At 39.8% G+C, this 25,514-nt stretch overlaps 1 protein-coding gene across 1 annotated transcript in view; it reads right to left on the reverse strand.

The window, feature by feature from the left end:
* Positions 1-25,514, reverse strand: part of tsnare1 (T-SNARE Domain Containing 1) — a 187,238-nt gene that overhangs the window by 133,380 nt on the left and 28,344 nt on the right. The window lies entirely within an intron of this gene.

The following is a 25,514-nucleotide window of genomic DNA, read 5'->3' on the forward strand; positions in this document are numbered from 1 at the left end:
GTGTCCATGTTTTCTGTCTTTCAGTTCTGTTCTGGGAGTGCTCCAGCTAATTACCGAATAAGGTCCACCTGGCCTTTGAAGGCGGGCTTTAAAAGCTGCTGTGCAAGTGTCAGGAGGGGACCCTTCTTGATTTGGTACTGCTAGCCTTGCTGCTTCCCAGCTGGGGCATTTTTGTATTGTGTTTTTGGTGTTCTTAATTTATTGTCTAGTTATGTTAATAAATTCACTTGATTTGGTTGTTTTAAAGGTGTTTATTTGTGTTGAGTTTGGGTCAGTGTTGGGATGTAACAGGGAGGGCAGTTTATATATCAGGGTTTTTGCAGGTTTCCCGTAGTTAAATTTACGACTTTTTAAGACCTTTATGGATGAAATTTAAGAACTATATAACATCAAAAAAAGAAAACATACAAAAGGAAATGCATTTAAAAAATTACTTGCAGAGCAAATAAAGCATGAGTTAGTGGATGCGTGAGTGTGTGTGTGCATGCACGCGTGTGTGGTTTTCCAATAAAGAAATATGCTATTCCATATAATTATGGAACATTATTATATCATTATCATTAATATTATTATCTGTGAATAATAAGATCTAGAGTAGATTTTGAATAAACTACACCCCCAAAAGCTAAACTTGCTAAAGTCTACTGGGTAGGAATTATAACCATTAGATCTGGGAAAAGTCATGTTAGTTTTGATGCTCTCCACAATGGCACAGCATTAATGGCACAGAACCAAGCAGTTTTGAGCCTCACCACCTAATTTAATGACAGGAAAACTCTGTTAATATGACCTCAGATTATTACAGTTAGTAGGATTATTCATGTTTGCCTTTTGTGTCTTAATTTAGTGCTCTTTACGTTTGTAGAAATTACTCCCTGCCACTCTCTCCCTCACCTTCGCTCGTCCTTTGAAGAATGAGGAGAGGGAGACATACATTCTGTGTGTGTACATAAAGTACATTTATATGCAACCATATCTATTGATATAGATATATATTAGTGTTGACTAAAATATAATAATTTTTGTATACGTATTGATTCTGAATATTTCAAATGGTTTTAAAATTCATTTTCCACAGTATCAATCCTGAAAATGCGCATCTCTTCTTCCCGACAGCGAGCTGATTCACACATCGCTGCAGTTCCCACACAGTCCCGCCTCCTGTCACTCACAGCGCCCATCTCATTTGCTCCGTCTGAATCGAGTTACTTTCCCTGCCAGAGTTTTGACAAGTCCTGCCCTACTGTGCTGTGATTGGCTAGTACTCGACTCTTGGGATTGGATGCTGGCATAGGATACAAGCAAGCCCATATGAATGTGACGTTACAGAGCTGTGCGAACGAGCGGAGCACCTGCAGGACTGACACACTGTCCTTTATAAAGAACCCGGAGAGGTTGGAGACATCGCTCCTGTCAACATCTCAAAAGTATTAAACAAGATGGCCCCGTAAACTGTTGTTAAGATAGTTGTCCTGTTGTTTGCCCAACAGATATTTATAATTCTCAAAAAGCTAGTCCCTCAGGAATCTCAGACAGCAGTTGATGGGAAAAACTTTGACTCAGGACAGAAGTATATTAACTGATGCTGTTCTGCTTAACATGCAGAACTATTAACTTTACTCACTAAGATGAGTTGCTAAGATAATTTAGTAATTATATTCAATAATTTAATCAATTGTGTAAATTCTCAACCATGGTATCAAAAACGGTTTCGAATATTGATATTTTTCAAGGCACTGTATCGAAGTTAGAAATTCCAGTATCGTGACAACAGTAATATTTCCCCTATATTCATTCGGGAGCCGCAGGATGCCGCTACAAAAATTTTAAACAATTATTACTATAAGTGCGCTATTAATTATTTTCACACACAAGCACACTTTGCGAGCACAGTAACACTAGGCTAGCTTACTCTTCTCATTCTCCAAAGGCAGCAAAGCAGTCAAACTCCTTTAAGGAATTAGGAAGTAAGTAGGGAGTGGTTGATTGTCCGAGAGAAAGTGACGGTGAATGCAAGAGGAGGAAAACATTCTGCCAGTAAATGTATCGTGTTGGCTACAGTGTGTCAGGTAATACATGCATTAGCTTCTCAAGCAACACATACTCACTCCCGACATCTTGGTACCCCTTTAGCGTCATTTTTACAAGTTTGGGCTCTGCTAATGTAACTTGATTAACAGTAGCTCAATTTATAGGAAGTAAGTAGTAGCAGCATTTAGCATTTAGCTTAGACAAAACTAATGTAGCCTCTGTCCGGTACACATACTGGTTGGATAGGAAAAGAAAGGACAGCATGCAAACTAGTACTTTAAAGCTAATGAGGAGGTGTTTCTTTTGGATTTTAATGTACAAATGCTTGGTGATTATACAAAAAGGAGGTGCTTCTCATCTCACACCCGATTTTTGTTAAATTACTACAGATAAACGTCAAAAGCTGTAAAATTAAGACACAGAAGGCAAACATAAACAATCGTATCTATAATTACTGAGATCATATTAACAGGTTTTTCCTGCGGTTATAAGGCTTAGGTGGCGATTCCCAAAACAGCTTGGGTGCTGTGTCGTGAATGTAAAATCAATGTGGAGAGCATCAAAACTAACTAAATTATATTTCCCAAATGGTTGTAGTTCCTCCCTAGTGGACTTCTTTAGCAGGTTCAGTCCACAAGCTTATTCGATGTTGTTTATTTATTATCTGCTCTCGCTTTTCCAACTATTTACTCACAGATATGGTAAAAATAAAGGAGGACGCCCAAACCCCCATCCCCACAAAAGACAAGCATTTAAGGCTCACATAAGCCTATAGGAAAACATTGAAGTTTTAAGCTGATCTGATAGGCATGAACACAACAGCACTGCTGCTGAGACATGTTGGATTGGGGTTTTATATTTTATAGCATGCACATTATCCACACATAAAAAGTTCCTTCACCTCTCTCTCTCTCTCTCGGGTTGGACCCCCTTTTGCCTTCAGAACTGCCTTAATTCTTCGTGGCATACTTTCAACATGGTTTTTGGAAACATTCCTCAGAGAGTTTGGTCCATATTGACATGATAGCATCCAACAGTTGCGGCAGATTTGTCGGCTGCACATCCGTGATGAGAATCTCCATTCCACCACATCTCAAATGTGCTCTATTGGATTGAGATCTGGTGACGGCCACTGGAGTACAGTGAACTCAGTGTCATGTTCAAGAAACCAGTTTGAGCTTTGTGACATGGTGCATTATCCTGCTGGAAGTAGCCATCAGAAGATGGGTACACTATGTTCATAAAGGGATGGCCACTGTGGCGTTTAAACAATGCTCAATTGGTACTAAGGGGCCCAAAGTGTGGCAAGAAAATATCCCCCACCATTACACCACCACCACCACCAGCCTGAACCGCTGATACGAGGTAGGATGGATCCATGCTTTCATGTTGTTTACGCCAAATTCTGACCCTACCACCTGAATGTCTGTTATGAGTTGGCTCAAAAGGCCACAAAAAAAAGGAAGACACACCATGCTAGAGGTTTAACAAAATGTTTATTTAAACCAAAATTTACCAAATTAAGAGGTATTTCAAACTAACTAACTAACTAATTAAAGTATGAGGTATGTAGTCTGTGGTTTCAGTAGAGATCATGTGCGGGATGATGGTTGCATGAATGTATATGTGTGAAAGTGTTGTAGTATGCAAAAACAAGTAATAAATTCCACAAAGCAATAGTCCAAAACCAAACTAAAGGGGAAACCGGGGAGCCGGACCACAGGGAGGTCTGACCTGGCCTTGACAGCAGCCTCTTGCAGAATGAGAAGACAGCGTTACAAATACTCTACAGGGCAATTAGCCCAGGTGCTCAGAGCGTTCAGAGATGGTATTCTGCATACCTTGGCTGTAACGAGTGGTCATTTAATTTACTGTTGTCTTTCTGTCATCTGGAACCAGTCTGCCCATTCTCCTCTGACCTCTGACATCAACAAGGCATTTTCGTCCGCACATCTGCCGCTCACTGAATATAATATAGTTTTTCGAACCATTCTCTGTAAACCCTAGAGATGGCTGTACGTGAAAATCCCAGTAGATCAGCAGTTTCAGAAATACTCTGACCAGCCTGTCTGGCACCAACAACCATGCCACGTTCAAAGTCACTTAAATCTCCTTTCTTCCCCATTCTGAGGCTCGGTTTGAACTAAATGCATATGAGTTGCTGCCATGTGATTAGCTGATTAGCTATTTGTGTTAACAAGCAATCGATCAGGTGTACCAAAGAAAATGGCCGGTGAGTGTATCTACGTTATATAGACGTGAAAGCACGTTCTAAGGATTTGTGAGTGTTTACAGTCAACTTGTCCTGCTCCTTATTTATTTAATGATCGAAGGTTTTCTTTTTAAAATGGAGGGAAAGTGGCATCAGTGAAAACACTCTTTTGTGCTTTATTACACTCTAGACATGCGCATCACCCATCAAGACAGCCCTATCTTATTTAGCTTTAATATGTAAGTTTTGCACATCTTACTGTAGTTTGTGACAGGCTTAGACAATAATCATTGACAACTGGGGTAGTCTATGGGGTGTATTTACTATTTTAAAAGAAGTGGTAACTGCAGTTTCACTGCTAGATACCACTAAATCCTACACACTGCTTATTTAATTTACTTTTTGCACCTTGTCGAGTTCATTTTAAAACAACAAACCTTTTGGGTAGAAACAAAATATACGGGTTTTCTAACTTAAATGTACGTATGTAATGTTTAATGTATGTATGCAGGTTACATGTGTTACTTTTCAGTCAGCCACATAATTAATACCACAACAGTTGACTTTTAGCATCACTTTTTTAATTTTTCCATGATGTAACCTTGGAAGTGAATTAAATGGTTACCTATTTTGTTGAGCTGTAATTTGTTCATAACTACAAAATGTAAAGACTTGAGCTGAAAGAAAATCTAAAATGTTCTTGAAAATTAAGTAAATAAACTAACAATTGCCTATTGGGTGGTATAATTCTTAAATAAAATAGAAAAAAATAAAAAGGAGGTGGACAACAAATAACTGAACAATAAGATATGTCAGAAGACATTCTATCAAATCCACAGAGCATTTTTAATCAACTTTAGAGAGGTTTTTTTTTTTCCATCTTTCAGCTCATTGTTTTGGTTTACAGATCAACTTTACTTTTTTGGTTCGGTTTCATTCATTGTTTCCAGCTGCAGACAGCTGCTTTCAATTTAAAAGCTCTTATAAACCCACTGGCTACCTTCCCAGCACCAAATGGCAGACAGATTAAGTTAGCAACTAGCTGGTGAACAGAGGAGTATTTAGCAGCTAAAGGGCTGCAAAAGCAGGGTTCAGCCTTGTTTCTGAAGAGTGAATATTTCACTTGCTTGGGGACCATAAGCATGACATCAAATGAATTCTAATATTGCTCCGTGTCTGTTGGGTGTGTTCATAAAAAAAAAAAAAAAAGATTGTTCAGCTTTTAAGATGACACTTTGTTATGGTTGTGGATGCAGCTTATTGCAATGCCTGCCAGTGCCCAAATGTCAGTTCATGTAGGTTTAAAGAATAGTGGAACTACTATGATTTACATCAGAATTCTTCAATATTGCTTTGATAATTATTGCTTAGATAATTTTATTTTACCTAATTATGTAGTAATTGTTTGCAATCGGTTTAAACGTGTAGTTCAAAACAACACATAAATAGCGTACTGTATATCAGTATAGAATGCAATTAAGTAACGCTGGCAGTTTTTTTGGTCGTTACAAATTCCATTTAAGGCCCTCAAAGTATTGGACGTGGTGCCAATACTGCTTCTAGAAGGCCATCACACCGTTTCTATGTTATACCTGTGTAAATATGCATCAAGTTCCTCTACCTTTAAACATCAGGGATGCTACAGTAAGTTCAGCCTGGACAAACGGATATTTTTAGCATATGACTTGATGGCTTTGGATAACCGTGAGACAGTGAACAAACCACAGGAATTCAAGATTAACCTTGACTTCACTGGGAGCAGGCGTACATAACCCCCCACCCCCCAAACACACACACACGTACACACACACACACTGTACACAGACACATACTATACACACACACACACACACACACCGCTACATGCAGCTCTCTAGAGGTAATCTGTTCTGTTTGGTGAGCCATCACGTTGCCCGCAGTCTAGTGTTGCAGTACTCGAGACTGGTTTTAAGACCACTTTTTGATGGTCTTGGTCTCGTCTCAGACTCGACCGTATTTGTACTCGGTCTTGTCTCGGTCTCGGACATTGAGGACTCGGGATTTTATTTATATATAAGACCAGTCAAGACCATAACTTTGGGAATGTCAATAAATTGCTTTTGCATTGTCCGATTTATTTGATAACGTAATTTCTTTGAATGGATGTAAAATGTGCTGCTTCAAATGCAACTAATAACCCTATTTTAAAATGTGTTGTTACCATGTAAACATGGAAAAGGAGTGCTGAATAAAGATGCTTACGTTGATTTCAGCTCTTAGTGTTTGTATGTGGGTGTTTTAATGGGAATGTGGATCTTTCAGGTCAATTTGAGAAATACCTGTGATCTTGTTCTACATTTTATTGCTTGTCATGTAATGTGGGGAACTGGTCTCAGTCTCGCCTCGGTCTCGTCCTCCATCGGTCTTGGTCTCGACTTGGTCTCAGCCCCTAAAAGACTTGGTCTTGTCTCCGTCTCGATAAATTTTAGTCTTGGTCTTGACTTGGTCTCGGTTTGGGTGGTCTTGACTACAACACTACCGCAGTCAGAACACACAGATAATGCAGACCAATGTTAAATCATTACCATGAAAAGCTCTGTTCTGCTCTGACTGAACGGCATGCTGTTCGGATGCTGCAATTTGGCTGGATATTGTTGTTTCTTTGATGAAAGCCTCCTTGTTATTTTGCCTCACTCCTCTGCTCAGTGGGAGATGGACTATTTGCAAACAGTGCAAGGGAAGATTGGCAAAGATAACAAACATTAAGACACCAAATTGATCAAGCGTTAACGTTTAGAAAAGGGGCATCAATTATGTGATTTCTACTTAATAAAATCTGAGTTTGTGCTCAACTTGATTAAACCTTTTCCCTGGAATGCAATTCAGACTATAAATTATTGTTAACAGAAAAATAAAGCAACAAAACAAAAAATTCCCCGAACGAAAACAAAAAGCACTGTCAAATCAAAGGAGAGATATTTTTGGTTTCAACATTTTTTTTTCTGTTTAATTGATTGAGCATCCCCACTGTCACAACGCTGTCAGGCCAGTGTAATTACTGTCATTGGGCTTCATTCTTACTGTGGTCATCAAAAACTAACAAACTGTGCAGAATTTGATCTAAAACAAGACAAGTTTCCACATAACAAATATAGCTGCATGCAAGACAAATAATATATTAAGAGTACTTTAATGAAAGAAAAAGAAAAAGTCTGCAAAAGACAAATACATTTGATTAAATGCATTCTTTAATGTCAACAGCTTGATCAGGGAAAAGCAGGAGAGCGAGTTTACTGACACGTCATATGTCACCTAATTTGGAATTTACATTGGGTTCATTCTCTAATGGATTTGTCATGTGGGGAGCATGAATGTTCTGTGAAAATTTAAGTGCAATCTGCCCGTTGGATTTGAGCAATTATTGTGTATAATTGAGTAGAAGAGGAAAGCACTGATTATGACTATACATAGAAAAATTCATGGCAATGTGATCAGTAAATGTCAAAATACAGTATATTGCTTTCAAAGAAAGTGTTAGATGGATGAACTGAATAATGTGGCCATTACAAGGCTGTAACCCAACACAACCTCTCTAGTGGTTAGTAGTGTTGTCCAACCCCAGTTTGATAGAACACTGGTAGTTTGATTGATTGCGTCATCTTTGTAAATTTTTGTTTTATTTTCATACTGCATTTTTTTCCACACACGTAAGATCCAAAGGGGAAAGTCAATTCTTGGAACAGTTAGCTTTCCTTTATTTTCTGTCATATATATGTTCTGTATTATATACAGTATGTTACATAATAAACACGACCAAACATTCAGTTGATGAGGTAAATGAATGTAAAAGTAATCCCTGTGAGCAAAAAGCTCAGGCTTCAGCCTGCTCTGAATACTGGGTTTCTAATGTTTTTGTCTACTTTCATGCTGAGCTGACGTCAGCTTGGTCATCTGCTCCAGGCGCATACCACCCACGAAGTACAGGGATGCGCCCATCCGCTTTCTCAGTCTGTCTCAGTATTCCACCATTTTGCTCACAGTGCTTTCTCCAGCTAAAACAAAGTGTGGCGATATGTCTGGCTATGCAAGAATACTTTTTATGTGTTTGGTGGTTGTTCACTAGAGTGATATCAGGCAACTTGGGCCACTTTTTGGTCAATGGCTTCGGACAATAACAAAAAAACCTTCCAAATCAAAAATTCTCCTCATCACCTACAAAGATCTCAGTAACCTCGCCCCTTCCTACCTCACCAACCTCCTTCAGTCATATTCCCAATTTCCGCAACCTCAGAACAACAGACGGCAACCTCCCTTAACCTCTTTACTATTTTGTATTGTTTGTTTACCTTGTAAAGTACCTTAAAAATGGGCCAGTCAAGCTGCAAAGTCAAACAGAGAGATTTCGGATAAAACTAATTTATTTAATTTTCAATCAAGATTTTTGATCTTCTTATTGAAGATTTGCAAGTGTAACAAATGTGCACATCTGAATGGTCATTACAGAAATATGAAATGAACATGGGTATATATAAACAGCAGCTGGCACCAATGTACCTAGGTAGACTGGCCTGATATATAGAAATAAAAGGGTGTTAGAATGTTGGGCAATGTGTTGGGCAAGTTAGTAAGAAATTGTAATAAAGGTATTAGTTACTCACTTATAATTACTTATATATTACTGGGTGAAAAAGTAACTAGTTATGTTACTTATTACGTTACTATAGTACTTTCACTACAACCAACACTTTGCATCTTAGACTGACCAGCCGTGCAGTCGCGTATTCACGTCACACAGTAACGCAGCGTTTTTTGGATTAGTTACAGTAATATTATTACTGTTTTGGAAATGGTAATCCCATACACTACTAGTTACTGGGAAAGTTATCATATTACAACACTGGTAAGAATGCGCAAATAAAAATACATAAAATAATCCCTCCCCAGTCACTTCCAGTGTATTAGATATTGCACATGCTCACTGTCACACAAAAAAGCTTTAGCTAGGAATGGGTAAAGAGTGTGCGGCGTAGTAAAGCTGCACCTTAAGTCAAGCCTTCACACGGTCTGGAATGCATTTAGGAAAGGAATTTCCCATTTGATTGATGAAGTGAGTGTCAAATTTTCTCCAGTTTTAAGCAGGACATGATGTCCTCCAGCCATTGTGCATGCGTGGGAGGGGAGGAATCCCTTCTCCTGCGCAGAATTACTCGCCAAGCAAGAAGGGAGGCAAAGGATAAGGTACGTCATGTTTATTTAGTTTACTCTTCAGTAACAGAGCGAGGGAAGCGGGAGTTAGGATCCAAGAAATGCAAGAATTGACAGATTATCATCTTACTGTAGCTCCACTGCTACCCAGTCAGTAGTTAGTATGTTAGTAGAACATTAGGCCTGCAAGAGGCACATTCACCTTTTCACCTTTTTAGGCGATAACAGTAATACAGGCTTCTGTAAATGATGGAGGAAGACAACCTTGCCTGCAAGATTCAGAAAGAGCTAAACATAATAATGGGGAAATCAGCAAACAGAATGTCTTTAAAAATTCAGCCGTCGGGCTTGGAAACTTGCCTGACTGCATTGAGGAAATGGCTAAAGCTATTTCTGCCTGGGATATAGGTTCTTCTCATCTCTTAAGTATAATGAATGTCTGGGAATATCAAGGCCTCTTAAAAATTGCATTGTAATTCGTCTGAGCTTTCCAAGGTGTATAACTGGTTGTAGAAGTCCCTGAATGCTTCATTAATTTGCAAGTGATCTGCAGTTATGTGCCCATTTGGTAAGCAGATCTTAGAAATATTTTGTTTTGCTTCATATCCTTTGACTTGATTGGCTAACATTTTTTCAGATTTGTCTATAGATACTCTTTCAAAGTGATCATTCAATTGAATTAGTGGTGAGCAGGTCAAATTTTGGTTCCAACTGTTTTTTATAAAGATTCTGACAATTCAGGAAATAACAACTCCTCCTGTCTCACACTAAACTCACCGTTGCTTCCATCTGATAAACATAGGACGATTCAGCACCTCAAGAAACACATGTAGGCTCAAGTAAATAGCCCTCAACAAAGGTAAATTTTGAAAACATATATATTATATATATTTGATAAGATTACAGATAACATAAAGCGTGAAGAAATTCCAGGCCTTAATAATTCAGTTTTAGGCAGATTATTTGCGCAAAGTGTCAAAGCAACTTTGTTAGAACATTGGTAGCTGGCCAACATGGCGCTGACCATGCAGAAAGGCAGGACCAAGAGTGGTGCTGCACTTCCTCTGTTCCTCTGTGAGTCGTTAAACAGTCCCATTATGAAGATGACATGGGGAGGTTCATGACGTACTTGAGTGTCTCGTCCACAGAGCTAATCCACTTTCTGGCTCCACTGGACAGCGTTACACGGAGCTGGGCAGGTTAGAGCAGAGCCGGCTTCAGCCCAGTTTATAGAAGAACTCAGTGGGACGTCCACTTTAAGTAGACTCTGGTATACCAAGAACACTTATGTACAACTTAAGATCTTATGATCTTCGTTTCTCTTTGATTTTTCTTACCTTGCTCCCCCCAAGCTCGGTGGAAAATCTCTGCTTTTGGGAGCCTCTGGCCTGCCATCTGTCTGGTCCACTTCCTCCCCTCCTGAACCCAGTGATGTTTCAGGCTTTAAAAGAATGCTTTATCTGCAGGCTGCAAAGCATGGGTGGTGTGCAGAGGTAGCACATGATGTGGACATTCTTGCTCTTCATAAGGTTGAGGAATTTAGGATTTTAACATGACTACTGCTCCCATCCCAAGTGTAGAAGGTGGGGTTGTGGGTCCTCCTTTTGAAATGCCTGGAGGAACATATGACCTCCAAAGAGGTCAGCATTTATCCATCGATTCTTGTACAACCTCACAGACATTTTGTTTGGGCATCCAGAGAGCCACTTGCAACACAGCTGCTTCACACTGATTATGACCAAGGCTCGCTTGTATATCCCTACGGCATCGAATGCTGCCAAACACATAGTCATCTCTTCCTTTTTCGCAGTGGTGACCTCCATACACGCTTGCCCAACTTGTCCAACCATTTCGGTGGAGGAGTACTAATCTTGAAGACCTGTCTCATCACAATTCCATATATGTGATGGGTTGTCCTCAATGCTGAGTTCCTTCAATAATTTTTCATATTGATGAAATCATTGGGTCACCACTTGCTCATTCAGTCCTGCAGCTCTTGCAGCTGACAGAACGTCTGGCATCTTGATGCTTAGATTTGCATTGTGTTCAAAAAGTTTTGGAACCAATAGTAACCTGGTTTGCTGGTTGCCTGTGAAAACCCACTGATGTTATTCTCTTTGGCGTACTGGAAGGCTAGCTGCTGGACATCCCTTTTGGTAAATGGAAACCCTCTCTTGGACATTTGCTTCTGCACTGTGGATAGCTCTTTTTCAGTTGCTTCTGGGAGGATTGGTTTTCGATCAGTAGCATGGTCTGTGCCAGCAATATTTCCACTAACACGCCTTTGCAGCGTGGCTCATGGGATATTCCAAGCAAGCATACATTTTGCTTTAGGCCTCTCCATCGGCGTGACCAGGTCATTTTTCAGGGGCTTTAGCCTCAAAGGTAACAATATCAAAACAAAAACAAATTTAAAAAATATTTTTCATATTAATATACAATAATCCTCATGACGCAGCCTGTCTCGCAGGTCTTCAAAGAACAGAGGCTATTCGCAATGATATTGCTACATTTTGTTCACGTAACATGCCCCCCTCCACTGTTACTCAGCCTGCCAGCATTTAGAGTGAGCGCGAGAGGCGAGAGAGAGAAAGAGCGCATTGCTCACACATTTCTGCCTGAACACAAGTGTTTTCAGTTTTGGTTTTCGTCCTCTGATGAAGAGCAGTGCGCTCATCTTATCCAGTACAGTCCCAGACGGGCCCTGTGTCTGTCAGACGACCTAAAGGGGAGACTTCATTCTCATTAGATTGCGATTTTATTCTCGTAATTACGACCTTTGTCTCAAAATATTATTTTGCAAATGTCAGAGAACACAGATATGTGGAAGAGATTATTAATGTGCAGAAACTTTCGAACATGAGCAGAAAACCTGCTGAAACACAGGCGCCAAAAAAATCCAAGAGTTTATAACAGAATTCAAATTAATTAAGCTAATTTATCATTGAGGTGAAAAGGTGCCACATGCACATTTATTATTAAGTTCATGCAACTTCAGGCATGCCTGCATGTATGGATTAAATTAAATGAGAAAAGTTGATCTACAGGAGAAACATATCTGACAGCAATACAGAATGCATACATTATGTTACACTATTTTTGTCTTTTGAATTGCCACCTGAAGTTTCCTTTTATATAACTAAAGACATTTATTCAATAAATCGGTGCAGAAACATTTACCAGAATCCAGGATATTACGTGTTTAAAGCCCATATTTTCCAGGGGGAGGACCCCCAGATTATTATTATTAGTAGGATTAGAAAAATCATGGTGAAAACATTTCTGGGCTGGGCGAAGCCCCCAATGTTTCAAGGGCCTGGAAACGCGCCTGTACCCACAGATTGCATTTTTTTGCTCCTTCACTGTCAGACATCCTTTCTATTTCCTTTCTGATCCTTTCTGTCTGACATGCTGTCTGTAGTATAAGTTTAAGATTACTACAAACATAGTCGAGCACAGATAAACACACATCACACACAAACACATTTAGTAGGAAAAATGTGAAAACGGTATGTCACAAATGCAATAACATATACTAGTAAAATGAATACTTTTTATTAGAGGAACCACCAGATGTTTAACTTTACCTAATGGCCCATTTTATTTAACATATTCAAGAAGTCATATTGTGCTCATTTTCAGGTTCATAATTTTATTTATGGGTTGTCCCAGAACGGGTTAAGGTGGTTTCTTTTTCAAAAAACACCATATTTGTGTCATACTGCACATTGCTGCAGCTCCTCTTTTCACCCTGTGGGTTGAACGCTCCGTTTTAGCTACCGAGTGAGGCATCTCACTTCTATTTGATCTTTGTTGGGAGTTCTTAGTTAAGGACTACTAGCCAATCAGAAGCAGGGAAGGGGCGGGTCAGTGAGAAGCTGGTAAACACGGCTTCAGTTCAGGTGTACGTCCTCTTACCAGCTTGGCAACATGGACTGGAGCAAGAGTTTCAGAGCGGTGAGTTATTCATCTGTAACAAAAGGATCTTTCATCCATAAAGTTTTATTTGAGCTCTGTCTCTACATCACAGGAACAACTTTATGTCCACTGACTGCCTGGAGGGTAGCTAGTGTTTGGAAGGGAGAGGAGAGCTGTGTGCTGGAACTCAGTGTTTTTCCACCGGTATTTTTGAGGGCATGTCGGACTAGCCGCTAGGTGAGCGTTATGAACCGTGTTTTCTGGTGACATCACATGGAAGCGGAAGTAAAATCTGGGCTAAAAAAAACAAAAAAGGATAATATGACCTCTTTAAGGTAAACTGGTTCAGATACAAAAATTTATTATAAAAATCTGGATTATTTAGAAAAATATCAGCATTTTATGTGACAGGCCATAAAGACATGGGTTATGAATCTCTATTTCTAAATGTCCATTGGTTTATTGATTTATCAACCTTATTATTGAGAAATAAGATTTGATATGTCATTTCACTAACTTTTTTCTGGCGTGGTCTCAACATAAGGCATTGCCTTTTCCTTGATGAAGTTAAAGAATTTATTGTATCAAATAATTTTTTGTACAGATATCAGTGATGCCCCAAGCAGATCTGCTAGGGGCAGCACCCAGGGACAAATACCGCTCTGGCCAACCTTATACTTGGTGGTCTGATAAATAGTAAATACATTCATTCAGGGGTGCGGTTGTCGGCAGCACGGCATGCACACAAAACTCTGCACAAGACCGGTGAATGACAGGCGAAAAAGAAAGAGAGAGAGAGAGAAAGAGAGGTCAACAATGAGCCTCAGTTTAGCTCCAGCTCGCAATCGGTGTGCACAAAAAAACTCGAATATAGGCAGGACTCGACGATTCTGATTCGACGATGTAAATCCTTAGTTGGGGACAGCCCTACTATTTACAAAATACACTTGGTCAGGATCTAAAGTTAATTCATGTTCTGTGTTCTTCTGCACATCCAGGGGCTCAGGAGGTAGAGAGGGTTGGCCGTTAATCGGAAGGTCTGCGGTTCAATCCCTGGCTCCCTCTGGTTGCATGTCAAAGTGTCCTTGGGCAAGATACTGAACCCCTGGTGGCTGTTCCGCCAGTGTATGAATGTGTGTGAATGTTAGTTTCTGTTTGAGCACTTAGGCTCAGTGTATAAATGTGTATGACTGGACTAAAAGCGCTTTGAGTGGTAGAAAGGTGCTATACAAATACGGTACCCAAGTTAAGTTACTTTAGCTGTCAGTTTATAAGCAGGGCCTTCGAAAAGACTAGAAAGGCGCTATACAAATACAGAGCATTTACATATCACTATTTCCCAAGTTAAGTTACTTTAGCTGTCAGTTTATAAGCAGGGCCTTCGAAAAGACTAGAAAGGCGCTATACAAATACAGAGCATTTACATATCACTATTTCCCAAGTTAAGTTACTTTAGCTGTCAGTTTATAAGCAGGGCCTTCGAAAAGACTAGAAAGGCGCTATACAAATACAGAGCATTTACATATCACTATTTCCCAAGTTAAGTTACTTTAGCTGTCAGTTTATAAGCAGGGCCTTCGAAAAGACTAGAAAGGCGCTATACAAATACAGAGCATTTACATATCACTATTTCCCAAGTTAAGTTACTTTAGCTGTCAGTTTATAAGCAGGGCCTTCGAAAAGACTAGAAAGGCGCTATACAAATACAGAGCATTTACATATCACTATTTCCCAAGTTAAGTTACTTTAGCTGTCAGTTTATAAGCAGGGCCTTCGAAAAGACTAGAAAGGCGCTATACAAATACAGAGCATTTACATATCACTATTTCCCAAGTTAAGTTACTTTAGCTGTCAGTTTATAAGCAGGGCCTTCGAAAAGACTAGAAAGGCGCTATACAAATACAGAGCATTTACATATCACTATTTCCCAAGTTAAGTTACTTTAGCTGTCAGTTTATAAGCAGGGCCTTCGAAAAGACTAGAAAGGCGCTATACAAATACAGAGCATTTACATATCACTATTTCCCAAGTTAAGTTACTCTAGCTGTCATTTGCCCTCGAGTTTAAAAGCAGGGCATGACGGGCTGTGAAGTCAGACACAGAAACGGCACAGAGAATCCGGTAATTGAACCATGAATGTATTGAATTTTATATTACTGAATACCAGACCCAAAGATGGCGCCTATTCAGAGTTCCTATAGGCCCGCCCGACCTATAGACTTTACATTTTTCTCTGCTCAAGGAAGGTTTTACAAATATAAAGTGGGCTTTCAGGGATTGAGGCCTTAAGGAGCTAAAACGGTTCGTTTCAGACAGAGGACAATCTGTGGGGCTGCATAAAGAAGAAGCCAGTAGAAGTAGTAGTAATGTTACTGGCCTTCGAAAAAAAAAACTCTATTCCACAATGTGGCACTACACTTCAAACTGTGACGCTCTATAGACCTCTACCTCTAGCGTCAGCTTTGTCAAGTTAGCAAAATAATTTGGAAACGTCCAGTTAGAGTTTCAAAATAATACATGTGGTAAACATTGTGAAATGTTGCGGTTAGGTCTAGGCACCAAAACTACTTGGATAAGTTTACAAAAAATCATGGTTTAGATTAAAGTATGTTAGTTATAGTAATTAAGTTACATAACTATGCCCCTTGACCAAACTGCTGCATTTGGGGTTGACAGCCCAGAGACCAGGGCAATGTTGAGTGTATTATTTTTAATAGCTCTTTTTTATTTATAACTAGAAGCACCTCGAAAACTATTGTGAAAAAGTGAAAGTGTGAACGTGAAAAAGCACATTGACGTAGGGAGCTTGAACCACTCCATGATAACAAAAGTGTGATACTCTATGCTGTGTATTTCATGTCTCTATTGGCTAGGACAGGTAGTAATGCGAGCATTGTAGCGGACAGTTGTGGTGAAGAGGGAGCATCACACCGGAGTTGACGGCGTTCCAGTTAACAACAAAACATCTCTCTGCCAGCTGTTGTTTACAGCTAGCCAGGTTAGCTATTGTTACGCCGGTTGATTGTGCGGTATCTACGCATACTAAACACTGTAGCAACACCTCCACAGACAGCAGTTGGACAGCACTTTGAGAACGAAAATTTATATGAGACGCAAGAACACAGAAGTGCTAATAAACAGTATAAACTACAGCTTTCACTAACTGTTGATACTCAGAGCGGCCATCTTGGATCACGAAGTTGGAGTAGTGCGGTTCTCCCGACTTTCCAAGTCGGAAATCTGACTTAAGGGGGCGTTCCCTTTGAAATTTCTGACTTTGAACTCAGAAATTCAGACTTCCTGTGTCAAATGGATCCCACCATATGAGATAAGGTGAGGAGCTCAGACACCCGGGGGAAGTTCGAGGTAGAGCAACTGCCGCTTGGCGCCGAAAGGAGCCAGTTGAGGTGTTAGGGGGATCTGATTCTGATGCCTCCTGGGTGCCTTCCTTTGAAAATTTTCCCGGGCATGTCCAACTGGGAGGAGATCCCGGGGTAGACCCAAAACTCAATGGAGGCATAACACATCTCATCTTTGCCTGGGAATGCTTAGGATCCCCAAGGCCTTCTGCCACCTGTTATTTTCATAATTTAAGAGACAGCCTGTATTTATTCAAAAATCTGTTGTATCACTGAAAAAACTTCACTTTATATATATATTTTTTTTGTTTTTGCTTCTTTCTATATGCACCATGCAGTTAATAATTGATTTTAAAAGAGTTTGATATTTTCTGAAATTCTTTACCAAACACTGTTTAATAAGTGCTGTGTGATTTGTTTTGCAGAGAGAAACTGAAGATTCAAGCAAATGGAAAAACTAGTGTGCTTTTTTAGCTTCATAATCATAACATTAATTAACATGACATAACTTGTTTATTGTAGAAAACTAATCACATGTGTTTTCCAGAGACAGGTATTCTGAAAGTTCCAAAGAAGAGGACTGTGTTAGCTTTCACTGTAAGATACTACTGTATAACAAGCTATTCTTTTTTTTTTTGCTTTTTACCAAACATGCAGGTTTACAAAGCACAACAGACTGTGCTGCCACCTAGTGGTATCAACTCCAGAACTATTTAGAGAGACGGTGTAAAGAGCACAGTGAAGCCAAAAGTCAACAGAAGTGCTCATACGAGGATGCAGGGTCACAGCAAGCTGGACTTGAGATCAATGGCGTCTCAGTTGGTTTATTAATCCATGCGTGGCTGTCTCACACATGTTCCACTTTGGCCACTTACTGTCCATCAGCAGTGCATGGAGCTGTAGGAGCAAGTACTCATCACAGCCCTGTCACACCCAGCCCACCCTCTCGCTTCATTCAAGCTTAATGAGCAGGATGATGTCTCCAGAGAGCTCATCACAGGGAACTAACAATCTGGACTCTTCCATGGGTCAGGTCTAACACCTAGCACTCTGCTGTCTGCTGCAGATAACCAGGTGGGACTTTAACTGTGATGAGAGATGTGGGAGGGATGGGATGCTGTTGTCAAGCAATGGCAAGGATTTATGCTATCACCAGGTCATAACTGTACTAACAAGGAAAAGAAATCCCCCTTTATATGTAGCAGTGTCCAAACAACAAGGTTGATTAATTATTTCAATCATTTTAGAAAAAAATGGATTTGCTGCTTCTCGTTGTTGTATATGAAAAGAATATTTTATCTGCAAAGTTCTTTTGACATTTCATAGACTACATGATTAACAGATTAATCAAAAAAACAAAGGCAGATTAACACAAAATGTATCCCTCCTTTCCATACACCTCATATCTGTTGGCAGTCCTGCAAAGCAAGTGGCTGAATAGCTAAGATAAAAATGAAAGGATGACAACCATAATGATCTCCCCAAATATAAAGTTATGGGTTTTGAATATCTAGCGTTTGTTGAGACTGGATCTATTGTAGCCTACAGAGGGAAAGGTATGAATAATAAATCACCCATTCCATTAATAGATATCTATTTACTAGGGCTGACCCCGAATAGTCGAAGAGTCGATGCTTTGATGGGCATATGGGGGTGCTCAATGTCTGATTTTACATAGAACTACAGGTTTTCTCCAAATAAGTTAATATACAGCCTATTACAATACACATTTCAACGTTTAATGATGTAAATAAACATGTAAAAAGAAAAAAAACTTTCAATAAATGTTTCTAAAGTGCGTGAATGAATCCAAAATTGTCACCCTAACCCTGGGCCGTCGGTGCGCATGTGTAGGCGTTGCGTGTATGTGTGTAGTGGCAGGAACACTTGCTGAAGAGACGGCGCTCCAGCTTCACTGGTGATAAATATTTTATCGTTTTTAAACAGCCACCACTTGAAATAAACCCGCGAGGAACCGTGACGTGCGTGCGGTTGTCGGCAGCACGGCATGCACACAAAACTCTGCACAAGACCGGTGAATGACAGGCGAAAAAGAAAGAGAGAGAGAGAGAAAGAGAGGTCAACAATGAGCCTCAGTTTAGCTCCAGCTCGCAATCGGTGTGCACAAAAAAACTCGAATATAGGCAGGACTCGACGATTCTGATTCGACGATGTAAATCCTTAGTTGGGGACAGCCCTACTATTTACAAAATACACTTGGTCAGGATCTAAAGTTAATTCATGTTCTGTGTTCTTCTGCACATCCAAAAAGGTCTCAAACACAGGTTCACACAGTGAAACCGTTTGGAGTAAAGCGGCCGTCCTCCTGATAAATCCTGAGCTCCATCAGAATTATATTATATATATTTATCTATATATATAAATTATATTAGAAGGTAAAAGTTGAATTCTGTTTGCACTGGGGAGTTTCCTCAATTCTGTCCTGCAACATTTATCACTACAGTTTCTTTTGTTCTTTGTGACTTTATTGCGCCAAGATACAAGTGCACCTGACTTTTAAAGGGAATGGGAGATGGCACTACTATGATTGTTTTATTGCATGTTACACCCAAAACACACTCATGACTAATTCACAGCCTGGCACACAAACAATTTTTTCCGCCATCAAACTAGCAAAATTGGAGTTGGACATGCCCCAAACGCAACTGCATCACACGCAATACCAATTCAAGGCAGGTTCCAATAAGCCAAAGTGTTTACTGGGAATACATTTTATTCAACTACCAGCATGTAACATTATAGCATCTCAAAATCACAAATTATCTCACTTTCTAGTTAGTGGATCAACTCTGCCTTTTCCCAGTGTTGGTCAGCTGAGCTTAACAACAGTCCAAACTGTTAATATAATATGTTAATATAATCCACGACCAACTTTATACAGGTACCAATGCAATGCTGTTTCAACAATGCAATGGCATCCCCAAATCACTGGTGATTTTAAGAAGCTCTCCAACTGTATTGCCTTATTTCTTCCATACTGACCATGCTGAACACATTGCTGTCTCTTGTCCTGCTGGCGCAAGTCATTATGAGTATCTACATCTACTTGGAACACATGACAAGTAACACAGACAATTGGCAGAGTCACAAGAGAAAGAGACAGAGATAGTTGTCCTCTTAAGTTGCATTTGAAAATAATACAACTGACCTGAAAAAGACTCACAAACGCGACCTGACACACGACATGTTGTCAGGACCTTCTTTGATTGGGTCAGGCTCACATGTGAAATGGCTGTGTTGTCAGTTACAACTAAATTAAATTGATAAATTGTGTAGTACATATTAGGCTACTCTTCCATTCGAGATGCTGTCATGCATAAAATAAAATAGTGAGCTTTAGCACCCTTTCATTTTCAGTATTTATTGAAAACAACATGTGGCGTGTCAATATGTGTTGATACTGAAGCTGTGTTGTCCCGTCATCCTGAATGAGACACGGCTGTGCTAGAAGTGACATGCCGCCTCTCAGTGCGCAGGGTGGAGGGTTGAGAGCTTTTGCCGTGAGAGGGAGGAGAGAGATTAGCCTAAAAGACAGCTCTATTAGAGACTTAACCTGGGCTTTGATCATTTCCTGAGCTCCCCTTCAGATCAGCCTGAGCAACAGACGGGAAATCTGACAGGCTCCTGCTCTACCCCTCACCCCCACCACTACCATTCATATCCCTTATAATGTACCCAGGCTTCACTGTGATCAAAGACCCCCTTTTTGGTGACTGAGGCTCCCATCTGTTTGCCCACAATAGAGAAGACAGAGAGAGAAACTGACTGTCAGACTGAGTGAAAGGGAGTATTTCAGGGCACACATAAGAGTACAGTATGTTGGAGTCCAGAGATAAAAAGCATATGGGATGTTTGTTTTTTTTCCCCATGACACATCCTCCCTTCCTCCTTCACTGTGTATCTGACTTGCAGCATAATGACTTGTGCCATTTAGTCCCCTTGAGGGTCAAACGTGATTGGTATGAACATACATTCTGTATACACCGTTATAAATGAACAGTACAGGGCAGACAGATAAGGGCATATTCATTTGGCACTGACCGGCCAAAGAGGGAACATTCGACAGGAAAAAAAAGACCTGAGGCCTTATTCATAAAGCTCAACACTAACGGCTGTGGATTGAGCTAAATTCGCTGCTCAGTGATTTGAGCTTTTTCATAAATTGAAGGTTGTGATTGCCTGAAACACACTGCTGCATACACACTCTCAGTGACAAACAATAAAAAATCTACGGCCACACTGATTGTACACCAAACAGCCATAACATTATGACCACTGACAAGTAAAATGACACTGATTATCTCGTTAAATGTCAGTGGGTGGGATATATTAGGCAGCAAGTGAACATTTTGTCCTCAGAGTTGATGTGTTAGAAGCAGGAAAAATCCAACAGACAAGCTATTGAAGGTCAGATTGCTGAAAAAGTTGATACTGGCTCTGATAGAAAGATGTCAGAACACAGTGCATCTGATGGGGCTGTGTAGCCGCAGACCAGTCAGGGTGCGCATGCTGATCCATAGTCACTGTTGAAAGTTGTCTACAAGGGGGATGTGAGCATCAGAACTGGACCGTGGAGCAATGGAAGAAGGTGGCCTGGTCTGATGGACCACGTTTTATTTTATATCACACAGTGCATGTGCATCACTCACCTGGGGAACACATGGCAAGCCAGCGAACATTGTTCTGCTGGGAAACCTTGGGTCCTGTCATTCATGGGGATGTTACTTTGACACGTACCACGGCAAATTTGCCTTCAAAATAACACAGAAACTTTTTACTTAACTTAATTGTTCCTGATGGAATCTGTTTTTATTTGTAGTAATATCCTACATTGTCGTAGTCACCAAAATCAGAAATCACATGGGGCATTTAAAGAGATTATGCAGCATTTTTACAACAAGATGAGTCTACAGCCATGCTAGTGGCTATGTGGGGCTGTACTTTGGCACAGTGGCGCTTTGAGCTAAATACAAATGTGAACAGACTGACATTCTCAGAATGAAAATGCTGATGTTAAGCAGGTGTAAAGTTTGGAATCTTAATTTAGCATGCTAACATATGCTAATTAGCACTTAACCCAAAGCACAACTAGGGTTGACGAATGTTTAAGTTGAAGTCGATTTGTCACGTATTATCTATCATACAGGGTACAATCATAGTGAAACGTATGTCCACAAGCTTCTACAATCGAGCATTAATAAATGTAAAATTGAATAAGAATAAAGTATACAAATAGATATTTATTGATAATATAACTTCTTGAATAGTAGTCAGGGGGACAGTCATTAGTTTAGTAGTCAAAAAACAAAGTATTAGGTAAATTGATGGCACTAGATGAAAAGTTCAGGGATCACCAAAGTGATCATGATTCATCTTGAGGGAAACATGAATGTCTAAACCAAATTTTATGACAATTCATTCACTAGTTGTTGAAACATTTCACTCAAAACCAAAAATGTTAACTTCATGGTGGTCCTAGATGTAAAGTCAGGGAATCAACACAGTCAGTAGGATTCATCCTCTTGGGAACACAAATGTCTGTACCAAATTTCATGGCAACTGATCCAAAGTAGTGGACTGAACAACCAGCTGACACTGCCATGTGTGGGCATCATGGCAGTCACTGACTTCAATCTCGAGGTTGGATGTTTGCTGTGCTGGTAGTCAGAGCAAAGAAGCCAAGTCCCTGCTGGAAAGACAGGGAGGCTGGCTGTCACTAAAAGCACATTGCAGCCCCTATTAGAGAGAGTCCTGTACTGGCTAAATCTCTCAGATCAGATCTCCGTGCACAAAATCTGATTTGGACAGCGTGAGATAAAAAAAACGAGAGCAGATCTTGCAAATTCACCATTTCACTTTTACACTAATGTATGTTTATTTTTCTTGATGACGTAGTAGAATCATTAGTACACTCAAATATCTTAAATTCAAGATAGATTAAAATGGGCTTTACTGGCATTGGAAACAGAAATTTACATTGCCAAACATCACAAATGTACAAAATCACTGAAATTAACCATTTCTAAATGAACCCTCCCTCTATTCATTTCATTAACAGGCTGTAGCACTGATCCTGCCCAAAATCCCTTCATACAGTCTCAAATGAAAAGTATTTCAGTCATTACTTTCACATGACATTCTGCATAGGCCTGTTCGAAATGTACACAGACAGTAGGGAATGCGGCTCCCTTTCCTTTGCTTTAAATAATCGGTTAAATTGATACAATATTCTATTCTATGATCAGTAGACACCATTTGAAATGATTTGGAATATTCCTTTGTGTAATTTGAGGTGAGGTGGCTTGTCTTTGTCACTACAGCCGATGATGTCATGGGTTTTTGGATGCAATAATAAAAAAAAATCCTAGAGAATTTCTCAGGTTCTCCTTAATGCACATGAATATTGTTGAGTTACACAAATGGATCTTTGTCCTGCACACAACATGAAACATTAGTTCATTGTCCTTGGCATCTATTCATCTCTAACTCTCTCTGTGCTAAGTCTCTCTCCATCTGTCTCTCACACGCACGTGCACAGACACACACACACACCCACACCCACACCCACACACACACACCACTCCAGTTTGGCTGTGAACAGGTTTAACCTCAGCAGCTCTGTCTTGCTCCTACCCCATTACTAGGCTAATGAAAGCAGTGAAAGGATAAAATCCAATGAAGCTGCTTTTCACACTGCTTAACCCTTAAGTAAACCTTTGACCTTTGTGCAAGAGCACACACACAACACAAGTATACACGTGGATGATTGATACACAATGGAGCAAGTGGTGAGTTCATTCACATTAATATGAAAACAAAGAGGCAACTTTCACAGGGGTTTGTGCAGCACGTGTTTGTGTGAAATGTTCCATGTATTTGTGTGTGTTTTTTCAGCAGGTATATGTAGTGTTGATTGCTTGAATTATTCATTTTTTTATGAATAATAAATGTGTTGTGATGACTGGAACACCTGACTCTGATTACCTGCTTAGAAGTAGGAAAGTGGGTGACTACTAAAACTCATGCGAACTTTCATAGAGCCACAGTGTTGACATGCAACTGGTATTAATAACACTTGCTGCTGCTATTTACAATTAAGATAAGTTTATGATGAAGTTTGCGCAGAACTTCAAGACAGAAGTTTTATTCCTCTAACTCTTCCTTTTTTATTCTTTGTTGTCAATCTTAACCAAAAATTAATCTTAATTCAAAAATGATCTATAGCAGGGGTATTCAATTAGATTTCAAAGAGGTCTAGTTAGAGAAAATTTCCTGAAGCAAAGGTCCGGAACATCAAAACGACGAACTTACGTTATCATTCAGTACTATAACCTATATCAACACATGTTTTTAGTCAACAACTGACTGTCAAATTAAATAATATTTCAGTCAGTTTTCACATCAAACTGGAGGGATAATAAATAACTATTCAAATAATAAATTCTAAATTTAAGTAAACTAAAGTGCCTAATTTTTAGAAAAAATTTAATAAAAAGTGTAGCTTGAAGTGATGAAGTGTAGTCTTAACCAATTATAATAAACACTCAACACATCATAACAAATGAACAGCTGTAATGCCTCCTCTTCTCTTTCATTTTCCTACTTTCTGTTGTTCAGTGAGAAACGTGAGCTCCAGCTAGCATATTGCAGATCTATGAGATATTCTGGTTTTGAACTGCCCGTAGGAGGAATGTACATGTAAAAATCTGTACATTCTTGATTAAAAGTCATGTGAAATCTCTTTTATCTTTCGTCTCCTCAATTCGGGTGTGTTTCCAAAACGTCTCTGGTGAATCTCGCGGACTCGACTCGCAAGCATCGTTATGCACAGATTTGATTGGCTGAGCAGCGTCACATGAGACGATTGGAGCACATGCGATTGGTCTGTGAGTTTCCTGGTCCTCTAAACCAGTACAGTAAATGCTAGAAAAGCTGCGCGGGTTAAAATAGAAACGCTCCGTCACGAGGTAGTAAGTCTCAATAATAAATGGGCTGTAGGTCGGCGGTCCGGAGAGGACGGCGGCTGGGTCCGGATCCGGACCGCGGTCCGCCCATTAGTGACCTCTGATCTATAGCTTAAATATATACTTCATACATCATCTGTGGAAATCTGCGTGCCACACAGAGAATATAGATTCACTGCTAAAACTGTTGCTGCAGTCCTGCGAGCTGTCGGTGTAGGGTCTCCAAAAAGAATGATTGCAATTGATTTGTAATACTTTTCGGAAGATACTTTAATGCAGCCCTGATCACTCATTTTATGTACCAAAATAGGAGAAAACATAATAATATAATATATAACAGTTCCCTGCCCATGCAAAGAGTTTGTATTGAACATACAGCATTTACAGAGAGCTTTACTCTGAATGTGTTTAATTTGTTTCCCTGCAATATATCCTCCCAGCGATGCATTAATCAATGCATAACATTTTTATGGTTAAGGAAAAGTCCACATGTCCCCTCTCAGTCAGTGTTGACTTTCCATATTTAACCAGGGTCACTACCTGTTGGGTCACCCTAACATTAAAGCTGCACTAATTATATGAACAATGGGTCAATTCACCCAACTCAGTTCCTCTCAGCTCTATAGAGCTTTAAGCATCTTTGAGCTAAGTGTTTGGCTTTACGGCCCCCGACATCACTGTTTTTGTTCTGCTTCACAGCTCTCATCAACTACGTTTCTAGCAGCAGCAGACAGCTGTTTTCAGTAAAGAAGCTCTGATAAACCCACTGTACGCGGCCCACCAATGAAAACTGTTCACATGTTCAACTTTACAAGGTGACAATAA

Source organism: Micropterus dolomieu, linkage group LG03 (assembly GCF_021292245.1).
Source record: "Micropterus dolomieu isolate WLL.071019.BEF.003 ecotype Adirondacks linkage group LG03, ASM2129224v1, whole genome shotgun sequence".
Classification (NCBI taxonomy): Eukaryota; Metazoa; Chordata; class Actinopteri; order Centrarchiformes; family Centrarchidae; genus Micropterus; species Micropterus dolomieu.